This window comes from Salmo salar, chromosome 28, assembly GCF_965601325.2.
Source record: "Salmo salar chromosome 28, fSalSal1, whole genome shotgun sequence".
Classification (NCBI taxonomy): Eukaryota; Metazoa; Chordata; class Actinopteri; order Salmoniformes; family Salmonidae; genus Salmo; species Salmo salar.
The window spans coordinates 23,234,596-23,257,430 of NC_138318.1; the positions used below are offsets into that span (position 1 = coordinate 23,234,596).

The window sequence follows — 22,835 nt, forward strand, 5'->3', positions numbered from 1 at the left end:
GCCTCCTCTAAATGGCCTAGTCTCAATTCTGTTGGGAAAATTACAGTCAGAACCCATTTAGTCACATCACATACTCTGTGGTACACATTGGCATGCAGTATACAGTCATTTCATAATTGAGAGTAACCTAATGTTTAGTGCATGCTGAAGACTTACCAGTTCTCATTGTGGAAAGTTCTGATGATTGAGGCCACGGTTGATCTTCTGAGGTTTGGTTGAATCATTGCAGCTGCCTCAGTCATTGTCATGTCATGATTTACCACATGGTCTACAACTATTGCTCGGATTTCATTGGACATTCTTTGCTGTTGCTGCCTCTGTCTTGATCCATGGCCTTGTCCTCTACCACATTCCCCCACACCTCTCAAACGAGGCCCACGACCACCTCTCAGAAGGGGTGCTTGTCCCCTGCCATTCCTTTGGCCACCACGTCTTCCTCATCTTCCTCCTTCCACTGTTTGACCTCTTGTGACCTGGATCACCTGCTGACTCCGTGTTATCGCTATGTTGTTGTAGGTGGATACCACTCATTTCACTATATACTCGTACCACAATGTGAATCCAATCGTCAGCAACCACTTTATTGGCCACTTTATTAGGTACACCTGCGTGTTAACACAAATAGCCTGCTCCTTCGAACAGCGAACCATGTGGCTGCCTGCAACTCAATATATAGAGTATATAGAGTAGAGAGCTTTAGTTGTTTTTCGACCAAACAGAACGGATAAGATGCGTAATGTAAGTAACTTTGACCGTGGTATGATTGTTGGTGCCACACATGGTGTTCCAGCATCTCAGAAACAGCTGCCCTTCTGGGATTTTTACGCACTACAGTCTCTAGAGTTTACAGAGAATGGTGCGATAAACAAAACACATTCAGTGAGCGGCAGTTCTGTGGGCAAAAACACCTTGTTAATGAGAGAAGTCAGAGGAGAATGTCCAGACTCATTCAAGCTGACAGAAAGGCCACAAATGCTCAAATAACAGCTGTTTAAAACAGTGGTGTGCAGAAGGGCATCTCTTAATGTGAATAATTCAGGCCGTGAATAATTCAGGCTGTTGTGGAGGCAAACGGGGGTCCTACCCAGTACCTGATAGGTATAGCTAATAAAGTGGCCGTTGAGTGTACAGTAATGTCAAATCTAAAAACATGGTCTGGAAAAGTGGTACATGGAACCATGGAAACAGTGTCTGATGAAGAAATATCCATAGATAATGTAGTCCAGTTGGTTCATGTTCCACGGTAATTGGTGTCAATGGATCTCGTTATCCTGAAACTTTCATGATCTTAACATGGAATATTGTTTGTCAATTTCCATAACTATGCATTAAGAGTAATGCAGCAGTTACTTATCATTTTGAGCAGTTGTATCAATTGATAGTTAGATCATTGTAATGAAATGAATAGACAGTCATCTCAGATGTAATGTGTGAATTGCATTTTGAAATGGTAATACTCTGATGTTAAGTTGTAATTTTGAACAGGTGATTTTAGTTCAATGAACTAATTATCTTAGCTTTATGTGTATTGTATCCAAGCTATTGGAAAAAGTCTTAAGAGTTGAAAATTGTGTATTTTGATCATCGGTTGAGAGTTTTGTGTCTGGAGTTTTGAAAATGACAGGAAGGTTCTGAAATTAGTGCCAATGTGATTGTAAAAAAACTGTAAATCGATAGAATGAATGCTTCAGTCTAGTTTACATTGGGAAAGTTCTCTGTCATCTCTGCTTCATTCACGGCGCCAAGACGTTTAGGCGACAAGGGAGAAAATGAAATAACTCTTTAAAAAAAAAAAAAAAGATTTTCTGTGCAACATTTCCAAATGACATCAGTTTGACCGGTTGTAAGGAAATGGAAAGCTCTGAAAACGACCCAACATATTTCTGATAAGATTTAAGTTTGGCTTGGATGCATATTTTATCTAGTTGAAATACTATCAGGTTTTATGATGCTGATAAAGACAGCACCTCTACAGACGGTATCTAACTGCACATTCACATTCTCTCAAGAGGCTGAAAGAAAGAAATCATATTCCTCCACTCCTGTAGCCTTCATTTCACTGCAAGAAATGCTGAATTCTGTCGGAGTTAATATTAAGGCTATGTGAGAGGTTACACTCTGTGTCCACATTTCAGTTTCCCTTTAACCCATTTGAACAATAGACTATAGTTCCCTTTACGTGCCGTAGGCCTATTTGAAGTCCCCGTTTTGTAACTGTCGAATTTGTATAGAATTAGACATTTATGGATTTTTAAAGGTATTATTTTCTCTTTATTCAACCCGCTCAGGTATATAACCACGGGGACTGCGGGTTATGAGTCAACGCTCGCATCACTAGCGGGCGGGGTATGGAGTCCCAGAGGGGAAAGAGAGAGGGCAGGGCACAGCCCCCTTTAGGAGCTGAAGGGTCTCCACTGCTCCCTACTCCTCTCAACCAGGCCCCCTTCCCCATTGTAACAGAGCTCCTCCTGGTAACAAAGCTGGCCGCAGGGCACACAAAGCCCCCAGATGGCACTCAGAGATGGGGACATATCAATAATAATGGAAACCAAACAAAAAGGCTGGCCAAGCCAGTGTGAGGATTAGGGCGCTACTTGGCCCTCCTTTACCCTGCCCAGTGTGGCTGCGTCTGGAAGGGTGTTAACCCCCCTTTGAGTGGGCGGCAATACATCTGCACTCAGCCATGTCCTCATGCCAAGTGTATGGATGAAATACCTGGTACAGTATGTGTGCATTAACAGGGGGTGGAAGGGACACTCATTGTAATCCGGGCAGACATTTGATCCATTTAACAATGTAATACTTGGATAGACAGTTTAGTTAAAAACAGGCAGATTATGAAAATGAAGGAAGTGTTTTTGACACCATTAGCTTTGATCCATTCTTCATCATCCATCCTTTGTTCTGTTGATGCAGATGGTACCAAGTCAGAAGTGAGGGAGGCGCCTCCTCCAAGTTGAAAACACACAGTCAGAAAGGAAAGATGAAAACACACAAATGTGACCGGATCTTCTGTCACCATAGAGGGGACACAAAGGGGGACCGAGAGGGGCGGGGTAAGGGGTGAGGGCTGGCCAGGTGGCAGGTGGAGCTCCCTGGGGACATGAAGCCGATCTCGTCGCAGCACGGCGGGGCCTCACCCCTCTCCCTCTCTTTGTCTCTGAGAGATAGGTTATTTTCTTCCTTCTCTTTCTTCTCTTGTCTTCCAGTGGATTTGTTTCATACAGCTGGTCTGGCCCTCATCGTTAATGAGGGAGTTACTGGAGCCACACAGCTGCCCCACTCCCACACCACAACGACAGGTCTTATCTGGTTTAACTAGCACCAATCAAAGAGCATGTTGCATCTATGAGAGGCACATTCATATCTGTCTCTATCTGTCACCCCACAGCAGAGAGAGGCTGGGAAATAGGCTAACATCTCACCGGTTTAATAGAAATGAACAATGAGCAATAGTTCATACTCCCTTGAGGGAAATTCTTTTTTTTGTTTGTAATAATCTTAGTATTAATATTAATGCTAATGTCAATGCTAAGGTACTGTAAGGTTAATGTACCTTAGCTGATGTGGTTAGTGTGTCTAGTACGCTATGTTAGACTTTACTTGACGAACCTCTCTAAAAGAAACTCTGCTTTCCCATCTGGTCTAACATCTACTGGCTGGCTGACTGACTGACTGACTGACTGACTGGCTGGCTGGCTGGCTGGCTGGCTATCACCAAGTCCATTAATCATCGCCCAATCTCAGGGGAAATATTTCACTTAAGTGACTGAGCCCAGAGTACATTCATATGCAGACAGAGAGTCACACATGGCAACTGTACTTGCACACGTATCATCTCCTAGCCATATACAAATATTGGAACAATGACCAATGAGATTGTGCGTGAAGCAAAACAGTAAACTAACTTTGTACATTGCTTGTGTCTAGGGATGGCAAAATTATCGTATAACCGTGTAACCGACGGTTATGGAATGAAAATAAAATAACCCTCAACCATTTAAAAATGTACAGTACCAGTGAAAAGTTTGGACACACCTACTCATTCAAGGGTTTTTCTTTATTTTTGTTTTCTACATTGTAGACTAACAGTGAAGACATCAAAACTATGAAATAGTACATATGGAATCATATAGTAACCAAAAAGTGTTAAACAAATGAAAATATATTTTATACTTTAGATTCTTCAAATAGCCACCCTTTGCCTTGATGACAGCTTTGCACACTCTTGGCATTTTCTCAACCAGCTTCACCTGGAATGCTTTTCCAACAGTCTTAAAGGAGTTCCCACATATGCTGAGCACTTGTTGGCTGCTTTTCCTTCACTCTACGGTCCAACTCATCCCAAACCATCTCAATTGGGTTGAGGTCGGGTGATTGTGGAGGCCAGGTCATCTGATGCTGCACTCCATCACTCTCCTTCTTGGTCAAATAGCCCTTACACCGCCTGGAGGTGTGTCACCAGCAAAGCATCATCACACCACCTCCTCCATGCTTCACGGTGGGAACCACACATGCGGAGACCATCCATTCACCTACTCAGCATCTCACAAAGACACAGCAGCTGCAACCAAAAATAAAAAAATTGCACTCATCAGACCAAAGGACAGATTTCCACCGGTCTAATGTCAATTTCTCGTGTTTCTTGACCCAAGCAAGTCTCTTCTTATTATTGGTGTCCTTTAGTAGTGGTTTCTTTGTAGTAATTTGACCTTGAATTTGACCAGATTCACACAGTCTCCTCTGAACAGTTGATGTTGAGATGTGTCTGTTACTTGAACTCTGTGAAGCATTTATTTGGGCTGCAATTTCTGCAGCTGGTAACTCTAATGAACTTATCCTCTGCAGCAGATGTAACTCTGGGTCTTCCAATGCACACCTGTTAATTGAAATGCATTCTAGGCGACTACATCATGAAGCTGGTTGAGAGAATGTCAAGAATGAGTAAAGCTGTCATCAAGGCAAAGGCTGGCTACTTTGAAGAATCTAAAATATATATATATATATATAAACAACAAAAATGTTTGGTTACTACATGATTCCATATGTGTTATTTCATAGTTGTGATGTCTTCACTATTATTCTACAATGTAGAAAATAGTACAAATAAAGAAAAACCCTTGAATGAGTAGGTGTGTCCAGGCTTTTGACTGGTACTGTATGACTGCTGGGCATTCGTGCGGTTGAGTCAGTTTCTGAGATAACATGGACTCTTACCAACGTGATTAAGCGTAGTTGCCCTTGCTAAAACAAGCAAGGTGTTGTAGCAAATTATGAATAGAATGGGCTTGGAACATCTAACCCTGGCAATTTGACTGGTAAACTCATGGGTACACTCGCATTGGCTGCCTGATATTGTGATGCAATAAATTCCATGGTAATGTAGAATGTTCATTCAAATGATGTTAACTGATGTAGCTCATGCAATGGAATGTATTTTGTTGAGTTGAATCAACAAACTTCCTGCTTTTACTTCCTGCTTTGCTCCTATACTCGCAATGGCCGCCAGTCCACCCATTATGCCATCATTGACTTGAATGGGGACGCCTGTTCTATTCATTCTATTTCTATGGCAGCACATGCAGGACATGAGAAAATGTGCATCTTTAAATGTATATATTTTCTATTTGAACGGTTATTACGGAGACAGCAGACATTTGGCTGGCCAATTACAATCATCCAAAATTCCATGACCGTCACAGCCCTACTTGTCATACTCCTAAAGAGGTAATGTTGACATTACCAACGGCTTAATGACTTCTCTTCCGTGTACATGACAGAGAACCGGAACCAATGGTTGAGTGGTGTAATGTTGAAATGTGTTGTTGCAACCAAGACACTCCTTGCCTCTTGTTTCTCTCTCTTCCCACTTCCTACTCGAGCGGTCTCTTCTGGGCACGTTCCCCAGACCTGAACCCAGAACTTCACTGGCTGATAGACAGGAAGTGAAAGTGCCATGGGAATACCAGCCTTTCAGGAGCGCTGAGGAGGAAGTCAGGACTAAGTAATAGCAACAAAACACAACAAAGCCTTTTGTACAACACTAGGGAGGTGACAGGAGAACTAATGTCAAGGTAGTAGCATGGTGCTGTTCAACTGACCAAATGTTGTTATGACACCTAGGTACATTGTAGATCCTCATCCATGTTTGTATCTTCCAGCTTGTAGGATGTGTCCTTGCTGTGCTAGATTAAGTGGAGAACTGAAAGATAGTTTAAAAGCATCTTAATGATTCAGGCTTCCTGGCAGCACAACTGTCCTGACATCAGGGGTTAGACAGAATTGTAAAGTGTAAATAAGGACTGTTTTATGATTGTGTACAAGTGTGTACCCTGGTGAAAGTGACTTAACAGATCAGACAGGTCATGATGTGACCCAGGAGACAGGACAAGGGACAGTCAGTTCTATTAATAGGGAAAACCTGATCATCCTGACTGGATTAAGTCAGTGTAATGATTCTACCTACAACGACGGAACTGCCGGATCAAGGAGGTACATGTTAGTTCATAGATATAGCCTACTGTTGGTCATTTGTTGGTTTGTTTTTCATACCCTGCTAAACAACAGTAAGTTTACATGCTGCCAGGACAACAACCTCTCCCTCAACGTCAGAAAAACATAGAGCACAGGAAATGGAGGGCCGAGCATGCCCCCATTCACATCGACGGGGCTATAGTGGATTGGATTGAGAGCTTCAAGTCCTCGTGTCCACATCACTAAGGATCTATCATGGTCCACACACACCAGTACTGTCATGAAGAGGGCACGATAATGCCTCTTCCCCCTCAGGACACAGAAAAGATTTGGCATGGGCCCTCAGATCCTCAACAAGTTATACAGGTGCACCATTGAGGGCATTTTGACTGGCGGCATCACTGCTTAGCATCCGACCGCAGGCGCTACATAGGGTAATGCGTACGGCCCAGTACATCACTGCTTAGCATCCGACCGCAGGCGCTACATAGGGTAATGCGTACGGCCCAGTACATCACTGCTTAGCATCCGACCGCAGGCGCTACATAGGGTAATACGTACGGCCCAGTACATCACTGCTTAGCATCCGACCGCAGGCGCTACATAGGGTAATGCGTACGGCCCAGTACATCACTGCTTAGCATCCGACCGCAGGCGCTACATAGGGTAATGCGTACGGCCCAGTACATCACTGCTTAGCATCCGACCGCAGGCGCTACATAGGGTAATACGTACGGCCCAGTACATCACTGCTTAGCATCCGACCGCAGGCGCTACATAGGGTAATGCGTACGGCCCAGTACATCACTGCTTAGCATCCGACCGCAGGCGCTACATAGGGTAATGCGTACGGCCCAGTACATCACTGCTTAGCATCCGACCGCAGGCGCTACATAGGGTAATACGTACGGCCCAGTACATCACTGCTTAGCATCCGACCGCAGGCGCTACATAGGGTAATGCGTACGGCCCAGTACATCACTGCTTAGCATCCGACCGCAGGCGCTACATAGGGTAATGCGTACGGCCCAGTACATCACTGCTTAGCATCCGACCGCAGGCGCTACATAGGGTAATACGTACGGCCCAGTACATCACTGCTTAGCATCCGACCGCAGGCGCTACATAGGGTAATGCGTACGGCCCAGTACATCACTGCTTAGCATCCGACCGCAGGCGCTACATAGGGTAATGCGTACGGCCCAGTACATCACTGCTTAGCATCCGACCGCAGGCGCTACATAGGGTAATACGTACGGCCCAGTACATCACTGCTTAGCATCCGACCGCAGGCGCTACATAGGGTAATGCGTACGGCCCAGTACATCACTGCTTAGCATCCGACCGCAGGCGCTACATAGGGTAATACGTAGGGCCCAGTACATCACTGCTTAGCATCCGACCGCAGGCGCTACATAGGGTAATGCGTACGGCCCAGTACATCACTGCTTAGCATCCGACCGCAGGCGCTACATAGGGTAATACGTACGGCCCAGTACATCACTGCTTAGCATCCGACCGCAGGCGCTACATAGGGTAATGCGTACGGCCCAGTACATCACTGCTTAGCATCCGACCGCAGGCGCTACATAGGGTAATACGTACGGCCCAGTACATCACTGCTTAGCATCCGACCGCAGGCGCTACATAGGGTAATGCGTACGGCCCAGTACATCACTGCTTAGCATCCGACCGCAGGCGCTACATAGGGTAATACGTACGGCCCAGTACATCACTGCTTAGCATCCGACCGCAGGCGCTACATAGGGTAATGCGTACGGCCCAGTACATCACTGCTTAGCATCCGACCGCAGGCGCTACATAGGGTAATGCGTACGGCCCAGTACATCACTGCTTAGCATCCGACCGCAGGCGCTACATAGGGTAATACGTACGGCCCAGTACATCACTGCTTAGCATCCGACCGCAGGCGCTACATAGGGTAATGCGTACGGCCCAGTACATCACTGCTTAGCATCCAACCGCAGGCGCTACATAGGGTAATGCGTACGGCCCAGTACATCACTGCTTAGCATCCGACCGCAGGCGCTACATAGGGTAATGCGTACGGCCCAGTACATCACTGCTTAGCATCCGACCGCAGGCGCTACATAGGGTAATGCGTACGGCCCAGTACATCACTGCTTAGCATCCGACCGCAGGCGCTACATAGGGTAATGCGTACGGCCCAGTACATCACTGCTTAGCATCCGACCGCAGGCGCTACATAGGGTAATGCGTACGGCCCAGTACATCACTGCTTAGCATCCGACCGCAGGCGCTACATAGGGTAATGCGTACGGCCCAGTACATCACTGCTTAGCATCCGACCGCAGGCGCTACATAGGGTAATGCGTACGGCCCAGTACATCACTGCTTAGCATCCGACCGCAGGCGCTACATAGGGTAATGCGTACGGCCCAGTACATCACTGCTTAGCATCCGACCGCAGGCGCTACATAGGGTAATGCGTACGGCCCAGTACATCACTGCTTAGCATCCGACCGCAGGCGCTACATAGGGTAATGCGTAGGGCCCAGTACATCACTGCTTAGCATCCGACCGCAGGCGCTACATAGGGTAATGCGTACGGCCCAGTACATCACTGCTTAGCATCCGACCGCAGGCGCTACATAGGGTAATGCGTACGGCCCAGTACATCACTGGGGCCGAGCTCCCTGCCATCCAGGACCTCTATACCAGGTGGTGTCAGAGGAAGGCCCTAAAAAATGTCAATGACTCCAGCCACCCAAGTCATAGACTTGAAAGATAGTTGATTCGATTTTTCAATAAGGCCAATCAACAGTTTGTAGTAATGAGTCCTCTTGAATAAGACGGGATGAATTGAATACACTCTTAGGTTCTAGATAGTACCTTTTCTTTTCTAACAGGGTTCTTTGGCTCTCCCCATAGGAGAACCCTTTGAAGAACGCCATTTTGGTAATCTTTTTTGAAACCTTGGGTTCTACCTGGAACCAAAAAGGGTTATCTTATGGGGACAGCCAAAGAACCCATTTGGAACCCTTTTTTTCCCTAAGAGTGTAGATTCAGTATGAGCTAAGGTAAACAGTCATGCTGAGGACAGGACACCACACTGATGTACAATGTATCCAGATGCTCTCCACTCACTCCCTTTGCTCTTCATGAATGATGTACAGTAGGCTGTCAAAAAATTACTAGCCAGCTCAATGAAAAAATATTGCCGTAAAGGAAAGAGGAAGTCTCTTCAGAGCAGTATGTTGTAGGTTGAAGAGGGGGTGTGTTTATTTAATGTGTCTCAATGTGAGAGTTTGTGGCTGGGGATTGGGAAAGGAAGGATGTGTGTCTGGCAGGCTCTAGCTTGTGTTCCAAATGGTACCTTATTCCCTATATAGTAAACTACTTTTACCATGGTCCATAAGGCTCTGGTCAAAAGTAATGCACAATGTAGGGAATAGGGTGCAATTTGGGATGTAGTCCTAGACTCGGGCCCCCGATGTGTCTGTAAACGGCCCAGACAGTGACCTTTTGAGTCTCGGGCTTGTCTGATAGTGAGTCAAGGCTTCACTAATTGGTATGCTGGGTGCTGGGCCGGAGCACAGTTAAGCATTTTCTAGCAGGACAAAGGCAAGGATTGTTTGGGTCCGAAGCAAGTCTTCATTGTGACCCCCCCCCCCCCCCCCCCCCTCCTTCTCTTCTCTCATCCAATCCCCCTTAAAAAAAGACAACTGTCTTAGTGTTCGGAGAGTTTCACCATTGGGATGCAAATTTGGAAGTCTATGGTGCCACTAACCCGATAAAACAAACATTTCTTTATAGGCTTCCGTCATCGCTTCCTGTTTTCACCCAGTTGCTTCAGTACTAGGCAATGACTGCCTACTGTAACAACCAACAACGACAACAAACTCGTGACTTTCTATTTTTCTTTATGGTTTGAAGTGTCTGTCCAACTGTATTCCGCTCAAGCATGTGTCACATTCGCTGCTTCTGCCAAGAAAATGCACTCTCTTGTTGTGTCATTGCTCTTGCTATTACTTTATGGTTTGAATAAGTGTGAAGTCCTGTGATATATTGGTCTAAAGTCTAAAGGGCTTGTCTAAGATTCACCTCTCAGTGTCAGGCCATTGAGGGCAGGTTGGGTAGTTGGCACTTGCCTACTGCCAATGTCAGAATTGGATGGACACATTCACAGACAAGGGAGCAGCTTTAAAGAGGGATCAGATATGGACATGTGTTGCGGGAACCACAAAGTGCACAGCTGTTTGAGTCTCACAAACAGGACAGCACCATCTCAAAGGCAGTAGAAGGACAGACTTTCTTCCTCCATATCCCACTGACTGTAGTTCCTAGAAGGAGGTAGATGTCCAGAATGACTTGGAACATTTAGTCTGGGTTGATTCTAGGGCTGTGGCAGTCATGACATTTTGTCAGCTGGTAATGCAAATGACTGCCGGTCTCACAGTAATTGACTGCATCTCCGTGCCTTCACTCATATAAGCTGCTGATGTTTGATTAAAAAAAGAACCTTTATTTAACTAGGCCAATCAGCTAAGAACAAGTTCTTATTTACAATATTGGCCTACCCCTTCCAAACCCGGACGATGCTGGGTCAATTGTGCTCCGCCCTATGGGACTCCCAATCACGGCGGATGTGATACAGCCTGGATTCGAACCAGGGACTGTAGTGACGCCGCTTGCACTGAGATGCAGTGCCTTAGACCGCTGCGCCACTTGGGAAGCCCATTTATGATGTGCGCCTTTAGAACATCTACATTTGAAAAAGTAATAAATCCATTTAATATACACCATCACAACAAATCCATTATATAGTTCATTTAGCAGAGAAGAGATGCTTATCAATCCATTCCATTATTTTCTATTCTATGATTTTATAGTAAGAAGAATCCGTAGTGGTGCATGGGTACTGGGGAAGCCAAGCCTCTCCATATTACAACCTATGTGTTGTGATAATTGCGTTGTTTACTCTATAACCTGTTAGTTCATATGCCCTGCGACCGTGAAATATAGACCTAAAGGCCGAGACAATAAGACACAGTGGCAGAATAAATTCAACCACACCTTTTTGTTTTATGACAAAACCGGAGAGCAACCTCTGTCCAGAGAAGTCCAAAATACATATTGCATGTACAGTAACACAGTTACATGACCTACAGCATGGTCAAGCAAGTTCATCTTTCCAACATTTTCAGACTACTAAACAACTATTAATTTAGAACCCCGGCTTAGTCTAATACAGTGACAACTAAAAGATACCAAAAACAATTTAGTCCAATCAACGTAAGCTAAATACGTGGCTGTCCATGGACATGGTTCTGATTTCTGTGTGTGTGTGCACGTTCATGTAAGTAGAAAAACATGTTGACTCACCTTACTTGTAGAGAAACACAAATGCCATCCTCTCTTTCATGTTGAAGAAGCAGGCTATCACTCTTGTCATACAGTGCACGCTTGAATTTGTTGTTGTCCTAGGTTACCTGGCTAAAATTCTTGCTCACTAGTCTAACTTCCATTCATGGGCAACAATAGCTAGTTAATATTAGCCTTCTACATCTAGATACATATCAAACTTCCATCTTCTCAGGCCAGTGGCATGATGTATGAATTAATGGTTGGATCAGATTTGCCGTTTTAATCACTGGCCAGTATGGAGATTTAAGTAAAACCACAAGTCCAAATCCCTGTCTCCATCCATTAATAATTTAGGGAAGGGCCCATTTTAGCTAGCTTGCTAGCTAGCCTCCGGAGGACAACAACACCAAGAGATGCAACAATTCAAGTTTTTCTGTCAATGACGTATGCTCTCAATGGGATTTGATAGGATGCTCGCTGGCTTCCCTTGCCTTTAATGCTACGGTTGGCAACAATGTCATACTCGTTTGGACCAGACAGCATCAGATAGATGGTCTACATGTAGAGAGACAGAGAGGCGCTGTTTCACTCGCTTGGATGCTTTCTCCTGTGAGATACATTCAGCCTCTTGTGAATTGAAGGAAAATTATGAAACGCCGAGAGACGAAAGCTAATTTATTGGTACATTTTTGGGGGAAGTTTCGCTTCCCTTGGCATCCATGAATACACCGAGAAGAATACAATTGAACAGAAATTATATTTTTCCCATTCCCGAGCAAGTGTGCATATGAAGTGGCTATGTTGAGCGTAAAGTGATAATTAGAAATAGATTCTATACACTAGATTTAAAGTTATTTGGCAACTTTAGTTGTGAATGATACAAACCTTAGAATGTCTTAGAAATCAAAACATATATGTCCTGCATGATGCAACTACAGTGCATTTGAAAAGTATTCAGACCCCTTGACTTTCTCCACATTTTGTTAAGTTACTGCCTTATTCTAAAATGGTTTCAATAGTTTTTTTACCTAATCAATCTACATACAATACCCCATAATGACAAAGCAAAAACAGGTTTTTGGGAATAAAAAAAATAAAAATAATAATAAACTGAAAAATTACATTTACATAAGTATTTAGGCCCTTTACTCAGAACTTTGTTGAAGCACCTTTGGCAGTGATTACAGCCTCGAGTCTTCTTGGGTATGACGCTCCAAGGTTGGTACGTCTGTATTTGGGGAGTTTTTCCCATTCTTCTCTGCAGATCCTCTCAAGCTCTGTCAGGTTAGATGGGGAGCGTCGCAGCACAGCTTTTTTCAGGTCTCTCCAGAGATGTTCATCTTTCCCTTGATCCTGACTAGTCTCACAGTCTCTGCCGCTGAAAATCACTGTGTTCTTGGGGACCTTCAATGCTGCAGACATTTTTTTGGTACCCTTCCCCAGATCTGTGCCTCGACACAATCCTGTCTCGGAGCTCTACGGACAATTCCTTCGACCTCATGCATTGGTTTTTGCTCTGACATGCACTGTCAACTGTGGGACCTTATATAGACAGGTGTGTGCCTTTTCAAAATCATGTCCAATCAATTGAATTTACCACAAGTTGTAGAAACATCTCAAGGATGATCAATGGAAACAGGATGCGCCTGAGCTCAATTTTGGATCTCATAAGTATGAATACTTATGTAAAAAAGGTATTTCTGTTTTTTATTTTTAGTACATTTACACACACAAAAAAAACTTTTCACTTTCTCATTATGGGGTATTGTGTTTAGATTGATGAGTAGGGGAAAAAATATTTAATCCATTTTAGAATAAGGCTGTAATGGAAAAGAAATGTGGAAAAGGGGAAGGGGGCTAAATTTGTGAAATCAAATGAAATCTGTTCGGGAACATCAATAGTAAAATGCTTTCATAACAAAACATATTTAAACTGTTGACAGCCCCTCTCTCTGCGTGCTCCAGAAAGGAATGGAGAAAAGAGGAGATGGAAACACACAGTGGTGAGATATTCTGTAGCTAAATGTAATGTGTCAGCCTATTTAATTATGAAAATGTAATGTCAAATACAAATTCACTGTAATTGTAGGCTAGCTAGCCTACTCTGCAAGCCGCCCTGCAAAATCAATGAACCAACCGCATCGCCTAGGCCTATATGTTCTCTCCTTGCCAGAAGATACCGACCCTACCAATACGCTTGTGTACACTGAGCTGTACTGGGGTCGGAAAGCTATCATGATTACATTAAGTTAATGTACGGAACGGAGGCGTTTATCCCACTTATACCACAGTTACCAAAGAAAACAATACTAAAGCACACATTTACTTGTATAATTATTATAATTGTTTTATATTTTTAATAGTAAATTCATACTTCATCTCATCTTGTCATCTTTGGTTGCTAGAGACGCGACCCAGTCGTTTGTTCGATTAGTTATATATTTAGTTGCTCATTCTATATGTTCCGTTGCCATGCTCACCGGCAACGTTCTTATCCCTTGCTTGCTTGCTAGGTAGCCAACTAGTTTCGGCTAACACAGTCACGGCCTCTGCAGACAGATTAACAGCAAAGTATTTGCATTTGTTTAAACTGTTTTCTTTTGATATTCATTTGGATACATCCATGACAATGAGCTAATGATGCCCAATTTTGCCTGGTATAGTGCCTTCTTGTCAGGGCACTTGCCGTCACTGTTCATTATGAGATCACATTGCATATCAAACACTAGGCTAGAAGCTAGCTAAATAGTTTGTTGCCAATATGACAACCAAATTCAAAATATCAATTGCTGGAAATAGCTGGTCAAACTAGAAATGTGGGAGGATTTGACATCATAGCGCCACTTGCGTCATGACTACAGTAGGGACCGGAGAAATTCATTTTCATCACTCACTACGTTAGGTCATTAGATGTTCCAAAACATTATGTCTCTGAAAAAAACAAATCAGTTGCTAGCTAGCTACGTTTTATTCGTTGGACCCTTTCTTATCCAATTTGGGTTTGTGGGATTGTTGGTTTAGCTTTCTGTAACTTTGTAGCAAGTACGGTCTGCATGTGCACGTGCATATTGCATCATGATTGCAAGGTGTCCTGGTTACTTTTCCAACTGTCCCATTATCTAGTTTTAATGTCCATTCTAGAATTCCCTTCTAGCCAATCAGAAACGAGTATTCAACAATGCTGTGGTATAATTGTTGTATAATGGAACAATCATTATTTTAATTCAGCCTTTTTTGCAGGCTTGGGCTCATATAAAGGCCTATACGTATGCATAAGCTCTAATATGCATATGGGTGTTCTACATGCAACCTCTTAAATGCTTTGAATGAATCATCACCTTAGAAAGCGCTGTCCATTTCGTTGTGTTTGGCTCTGAAACAATATTCACTACGTCTATGCTTTCCACTCAGTTTCAACCTGTTATTGACTCATGACTGCTGGTGTAGAGATAATACGGTCACCCCAGCAGGCCTAGTTGATTCCATCCTGTTTGACTTTAAATCTCCCTAGGCCACCAAGCATTAGCAGGGTCGGGATGCTCAAATTGTAGCTCCTTGGCAAATTACAATTACACCACAAAAAGTCCAAACATGGTTCTCTTTTATATAGGCCTATATGCATAGGCTACAGGATTTTTCGGTGCATTACTGAACTATTTACATCAACCACAATCTCTGTTTGTGACAGTTGTTATCAGAAAGCTCTTTTCCATCCGACACTTGTAGCTATGCCTCCAGGAAATACCAATGTACAGTTCTTTTAGAAATGGGAAAGACCCAAGACCAATCAATCAGTCAATTTATCATGTAGAAATCCCCTTCCATGCCCTTATTTTATAAGCCATGACTGGACTAACTTGTGTAGGCTGTCAGAATCTTTTAACATGCTGGATTCATTATTTAATGGCTTTGAGTTTTGTGCAAGAGGGCAGTGGCCGCAAGAGAGGCACTGAAGGGCTCGGCAAACACTTGCGCACGCCCCGAGTGTGTGGCCATTGAGGCAGCACGCCAAGCGCACGTACGTCAGGACACAGGGTCAATGTGCTTTTAATGGCTCTTAAGTGTAAGGAGACAAGCAGGCTTTTGTGGGGAGAGGGCCTGAACAACACACCTCCCTCTTTTCTTCAGGAGCTTTGTCTGTCATGGTCGGGTGGATGGGTGAGAAGTGTGTGTGTGTGAAGGAGAGATGAGTGTGACTGTGGAGAATGGGCACTGGGCAGTTTGCTCACCTACCTATGGACACACAAACACACAGATTTGTTCTCCCATGTATGTACTGTATATAGTTTCCAGTTTGTTCTATGATGATTCTTTACATTTCTCTAAGCATCTCTCTCTTTCTCTTTTTTCTCTGGCGCTGCCTCTTCACCCTCACCAACTCTGGACCTGTTCATAAAGGTAAGTGATATAAACATATACATTTCTGGGTGAAGGTGATTTCCCCTGGTGCACCTAAAACCCCTTCATAGCCTAGCAACCCATCACAGAGATGTATCCATTCACATCCAGTCCACAGCTCCTCTGTTGCAGTCCACAGCTCCTCTGTTGTAGTCCACAGCTCCTCTGTTGCATTATCATCCAGTCCACAGCTCCTCTGTTGCAGTCCACAGCTCCTCTGTTGCAGTCCACAGCTCCTCTGTTGCAGTCCACAGCTCCTCTGTTGTAGTATCATCCAGTCCACAGCTCCTCTGTTGCAGTCCACATCTCCTCTGTTGCAGTCCACAGCTCCTCTGTTGCAGTCCACAGCTCCTCTGTTGCAGTCCACAGCTCCTCTGTTGCAGTACCCAGCTCCTCTGTTGCAGTACCCAGCTCCTCTGTTGCAGTATCATCCAGTCCACAGCTACTCTGTTCATTCAAATGTGCTGAGGGACTTTTTTTTAATAGTTTCCTCGTGTTATTGCCTAGTTCTTACTGCTTTGTCTCATCTTGAGTAGGGCTCAGTTCAGTAATAGCTGTGGAATGGGGACAAGCTGAGGTGTAGTGTGGAGAGAACAGGCTGTGCTATAGAGGTGATGGCTGCGCTCTGTGAATAGGATAGGAAGACTATGTTCCTGCTCAGACACTGCATGGTGGTGTTGAGGTGCCATGCCCTGGGAATATAACGGCACGACAAAATGCCTCACTTCTCCACCACTAAATCTTGTCCCAACTCATGTCAGCAAGAACTATAGGCAGAGAGGAAAGAGGTATTATGTTTCACGCTATGGGTACTCTTACTTCAGCCCACTATTGATTCCTCTGTCATACAATTCTCTACTGATTCACACATATACACACATGGCTTTCCGTTCTCAGCCGAGGAGAGAGGACTGTGTAGTAGACTGACCCCTATTGGTTGCCAATCGAATGAGGGAACCCCTAGGTAGACAAGTCAATTTGACACATATTTGGTTGCAGGGCTCTTTGACACACAGATGCAGGGGTAATCAGCAATCCAAACATAGTTCTGTCAATACACATTTTAACTGTTTAGGGACAGAATGTAAGGAAATAAGAATTATGGTCTGCCATAATCATTGCTCCACAATCACCTCGTATCTGGTTTAATGTAAACCATGCTAAATATTATCGGTACAGTCGATATGACATAACTGAATACAGGCAGACTCACTGGGCAGGTTCCCTGAGGTTGTCCCCTTTCCTCCTCCACTCTCCCGTTAGTATCACCATCAGCACATAGACAGAAGCAGGCTTTCCTCTGAGCACGGATCCCCCATCCATAATTCATACATCCCCCCTGACTGCACTGCACGTCTCAACTCCTAACACAACTTTATACAATGGCAACAGGAGCGCTCTCCTCTCTGCAGCAGCAGCCGCCGCCGTGGCCCACTGGCTAATTATAGCCGCCGCAGCTGCTTTCAGAGCAGAAAGGCCTCCCTAACAGTTTGCACTAGGGTGGGGGAGAGAGGGAGGGGAGGGGAGAGGAGGGGGAGGAGGTTGTGAAACGGAACACCTGTTTGTTATGGAGAGAGAGGGCCTCCAGATGACTGCTGTCAAAGCCCCTGGATCCAGGGAGTGGGGGAGGAGAGAGAGAAGGGGGAGAGAGGGAGTGGGGGAGAAGGATGGTGTTTACTCTGGCTTCCTGCTGAGTCTGATGGGGTCTTTATTTATTACAACTGCACACTCATCTACATTATAGCTTGTTGTATTTGACTTCTTGGAGTCTTTCTCTCTTTCTCATTCTCTCTTCCTCTTTCTCCCCCCTCTAATTCTCTCTCTCCCTCTCTCCCCCCCTCTATCTCTCCATCTCTGTCTCCGTTTCTCTTGCACTCACATCCCCTGATAGTATAGGCCAAAACACTTGAGTGTGTGTAGTACCAGTCAGTGGCTGTACTTGGGTGGGGTTGGTTTTAGGCTTGGGAGAGGTGTATTAGTCTTATCCCTCCCTCTGTGGTTCACACTGCCCTCTTGCTGTGGCTGGGGGTGGTGGTGGGGGTTGTCCCTACCCCCTCTGATGGCAGGCTGGCTGTGTGAGGAGGGGCGGGCCAGGGGCGCGGACAGGTTGATTAGCACAGGCGCCCCCTGGGGGCCAGGCCTCCTCAGTAGTGGAGCATCTCTCCCGGCCGGTCTGCCCTCACCAGCCCCCCACCCACCCCCACACCCCAACTGGCAGCAGCACACGGCAGTGCAGCTGTGGAGGTATGCACAGTTAGAGAGCCTCCCCCTGAATGAGCCAGGTGGTAGATTATAACAGGCACTCTGTGAGGTCTCTGAGAACTAGCCTAGTCTAGGCTATTACAGTTACCACTGCTGTGTTCAGGCCATATAAAACCAGCACTGGTGAAAAAGGTGGGATTATCGAGCAGGATTTTAAGGTGCAGGCGCTAGGCCTACCACATACATAACATAGAGATTTAGTTGTTTAGCTGTCTAGTTGTAGAGTGCTGTCACATCTGTTTTTATGGGTCATATCCAGTCAGAGAGCAAAGGTTGAACAGAGTGTCACCAATGATCAGAGGAAGTAGAACCCTGAAATAGCCAGTGAAAAACAAACAACTAGCATACCTCAGGGCTTACAGTAACATCCGGACAAACAACTAGCATACCTCAGGGCTTACAGTAACATCCGGACAGACAACTAGCCTACCTCAGGGCTTACAGTAACATCCGGACAAACAACTAGCCTACCTCAGGGCTTACAGTAACATCCGGACAAACAACTAGCCTACCTCAGGGCTTACAGTAACATCTGGACAAACAACTAGCATACCTCAGGGCTTACAGTAACATCCGGACAGACAACTAGCCTACATCAGGGCTTACAGTAACATCCGGACAAACAACTAGCCTACCTCAGGGCTTACAGTAACATCCGGACAAACAACTAGCCTACCTCAGGGCTTACAGTAACATCCGGACAAACAACTAGCATACCTCAGGGCTTACAGTAACATCCGGACAGACAACTAGCCTACATCAGGGCTTACAGTAACATCCGGACAAACAACTAGCCTACCTCAGGGCTTACAGTAACATCCGGACAAACAACTAGCCTACCTCAGGGCTTACAGTAACATCCGGACAAACAACTAGCATACCTCAGGGCTTACAGTAACATCCGGACAAACAATTAGCCTTCCTCAGGGCTTACAGTAACATCCGGACAGACAACTATCCTACCTCAGGGCTTACAGTAACATCCGGACAGACAACTATCCTACCTCAGGGCTTACAGTAACATCCGGACAGACAACTAGCCTACCTCAGGGCTTACAGTAACATCCGGACAGACAACTAGCCTACCTCAGGGCTTACAGTAACATCCGGACAGACAACTAGCCTCCCTCAGGGCTTACAGTAACATCCGTACAAACAACTAGCCTTCCTCAGGGCTTACAGTAACATCCGGACAAACAGCTAGCCCACCTCAGGGCTTACAGTAACATCCGGACAGACAACTAGCCTACGTCAGGGCTTACAGTAACATCCGGACAGACAACTAGCCTACCTCAGGGCTTACAGTAACATCCGGACAGACAACTAGCCTACCTCAGGGCTTACAGTAACATCCGGACAGACAACTAGCCTACCTCAGGGCTTACAGTAACATCCGGACAGACAACTAGCCTACCTCAGGGCTTACAGTAACATCCGGACAGACAACTAGCCTACCTCAGGGCTTACAGTAACATCCGGACAGACAAGTCATCTGACATTCATAGTTCTGTAACTTTTCAGGAAACATGCTGTACAGCTGAGCATATCTACTGTCTCAATATTGGATATACAGTACTGTACAGTACACCAACCGCTCCAGGAAGGACAGTACACCAACCGCTCCAGGAAGGACAGTACACCAACCGCTCCAGGAAGGACAGTACACCAACCGCTCCAGGAAGGAAGGTACACCAACCGCTCCAGGAAGGACAGTACACCAACCGCTCCAGGAAGGACAGTACACCAACCGCTCCAGGAAGGACAGTACACCAACCGCTCCAGGAAGGACAGTACACCAACCGCTCCAGGAAGGACAGTACACCAACCGCTCCAGGAAGGACAGTACACCAACCGCTCCAGGAAGGACAGTACACCAACCGCTCCAGGAAGGACAGTACACCAACCGCTCCAGGAAGGACAGTACACCCACCGCTCCAGGATGTACAGTACACCCACCGCTCCAGGATGTACAGTACACCCACCGCTCCAGGATGTACAGTACACTCACCGCTCCAGGATGTACAGTACACCCACCGCTCCAGGATGTACAGTACACTCACCGCTCCAGGAAGTACAGTACACTCACCGCTCCAGGATGTACAGTACACTCACCGCTCCAGGATGTACAGTACACTCACCGCTCCAGGATGTACAGTACACTCACCACTCCAGGATGTACAGTACACCAACCACTCCAGGATGTACAGTACACTCACCACTCCAGGATGTACAGTACACTCACCACTCCAGGATGTACAGTACACTCACCACTCCAGGAAGTACAGTACACTCACCACTCCAGGAAGTACAGTACACTCACCACTCCAGGAAGTACAGTACACTCACCACTCCAGGAAGTACAGTACACTCACCACTCCAGGAAGTACAGTACACTCACCACTCCAGGAAGTACAGTACACTCACCACTCCAGGATGTACAGTACACTCACCACTCCAGGATGTACAGTACACTCACCACTCCAGGAAGTACAGTACACTCACCACTCCAGGAAGTACAGTACACTCACCACTCCAGGATGTACAGTACACTCACCACTCCAGGAAGTACAGTACACTCACCACTCCAGGATGTACAGTACACTCACCACTCCAGGATGTACAGTACACTCACCACTCCAGGATGTACAGTACACTCACCACTCCAGGAAGTACAGTACACTCACCACTCCAGGAAGTACAGTACACTCACCACTCCAGGAAGTACAGTACACTCACCACTCCAGGATGTATAGTACACTCACCACTCCAGGATGTACAGTACACTCACCACTCCAGGATGTACAGTACACTCACCACTCCAGGAAGTACAGTACACTCACCACTCCAGGAAGGACAGTACACTCACCACTCCAGGAAGGACAGTACACTCACCACTCCAGGAATGGCCAGTCAGAGTATCTTACTAGTGTATGTAGAAAGCATCTCTTCTACCGCCTCCACAGCAGTGGAACATGTCTGGAGAGGAGCTGCTAGACTAATATTAGGATTAGAGGGGATGGTTTGTGTGGGCTAGATGAGGAGAGTAGAATTAGTTTTTAACCTGCTATAAAGTGGCCCACCACATCGAGCAGCACGAGCCTTGGCTTGTGTGAACCGGAACAGCTCATTGGAAAGGGTCATTGGCTTGTGCGAGCCAGAACGGGTCATAGTGCGAGCCGGACCTGGCTGGAGCAGCAGAGCCACACTGGTAATCCCCCATGAATTTCAGCATGCTAATCACAGGCCGGCCTGGCGGAGAGTAAATGCCAGAGGCCAATCAGTGAGACCGCTGGGGTGAGGGGGCGGGGCCGCGGAGTCTTGGGCCGGAGGACTACTAAGCCTTAGCTAAGGGCAAGGGGTTTGAAGGGTTCTGGGGATTTCAGGGGTCTTAAGAGTATTGCTAGGGAGCATGTGGCTGGGTTTTTCAGGCATAGGGGAAAGCTAGGAGAGAGAGAGAGAGAGAGAGAGAGATGAAGAGAGAGAGATACTCTGCACTTTGAGCCCCGGGGTGGGCAGGTGGATAATGGAAAAGTGTCATGGGCGGATGAAGCTACGGCTTTCCAATTACCATGCTATTGTGGGCACAAATACAATTACATTTACCATATGCCTGTGCAGCAGCGGATTAGGACCTGTTCCTTACCACGGTGGTGTGCTGTTGTGGCCCTAATTCCACCACCAGCAAAATATTGACTTTGACCCCCCTCCCTACGTTCGGTCCCAGCTTTCATTTTGATTTGATTCAGTTGGAAGGTAGATGGGGTGTTTCATGATGACATAGTACCCTAAAGGGGCAATCTGGGATTCAAACAACAACAAAGAGGCCACCTACCACATTTTTGGTAAACAGAGATGGGGCTGGAGAAATGTAACCACTCTCAAATTCATAGATGGAGCAATGATTGCAAGGACTAATCATCCATGAGATCAGAATGATAGTTTAACCATGTTTTCAAGCTTTAGAGAATTTGTCTACAATCACATTGTTTAGAGACGATGGAGTAAAACAAGGCCATTTTGCTGACAGTCTGCACTTGAACCAAACTTTTGGAGTATACAGCCAAAATAAGAAAAAATACTTCACTGTCCAAATAATTATGAAGGGCAATAATCAATTGCTATATAGTATTCATTAAAAAAAATATATATTTTACCAATTGCAGATTGCCCCTTTAAAAGGATAAGCTGAAAACATCTAACAAACTTACATTTTGGCGTGTACCAAACCAATGGTAGGTAGAGCAAACGGGCTGCTGAGATCTAGAATAGGGTGCTATGATTGTCTTTGAGACGAGATTGTACTGTATGAGTGTATTAGGGGTTACAGAATTAGGGGACACAATTCTCTATCT

At 45.6% G+C, this 22,835-nt stretch overlaps 1 protein-coding gene and 1 long non-coding RNA gene across 3 annotated transcripts in view; one reads left to right on the forward strand and one right to left on the reverse strand.

The window, feature by feature from the left end:
• akt3a (AKT serine/threonine kinase 3a) overlaps positions 1-22,835 on the forward strand; it is a 150,406-nt gene that overhangs the window by 58,762 nt on the left and 68,809 nt on the right. The window lies entirely within an intron of this gene.
• Positions 12,484-17,588, reverse strand: LOC106589690 (uncharacterized). Its single transcript, XR_001324885.3, has 2 exons — positions 17,435-17,588; positions 12,484-16,988 (listed from the first exon to the last, which is right to left on the reverse strand). It is a non-coding gene; the product is annotated as an uncharacterized LOC106589690 (long non-coding RNA).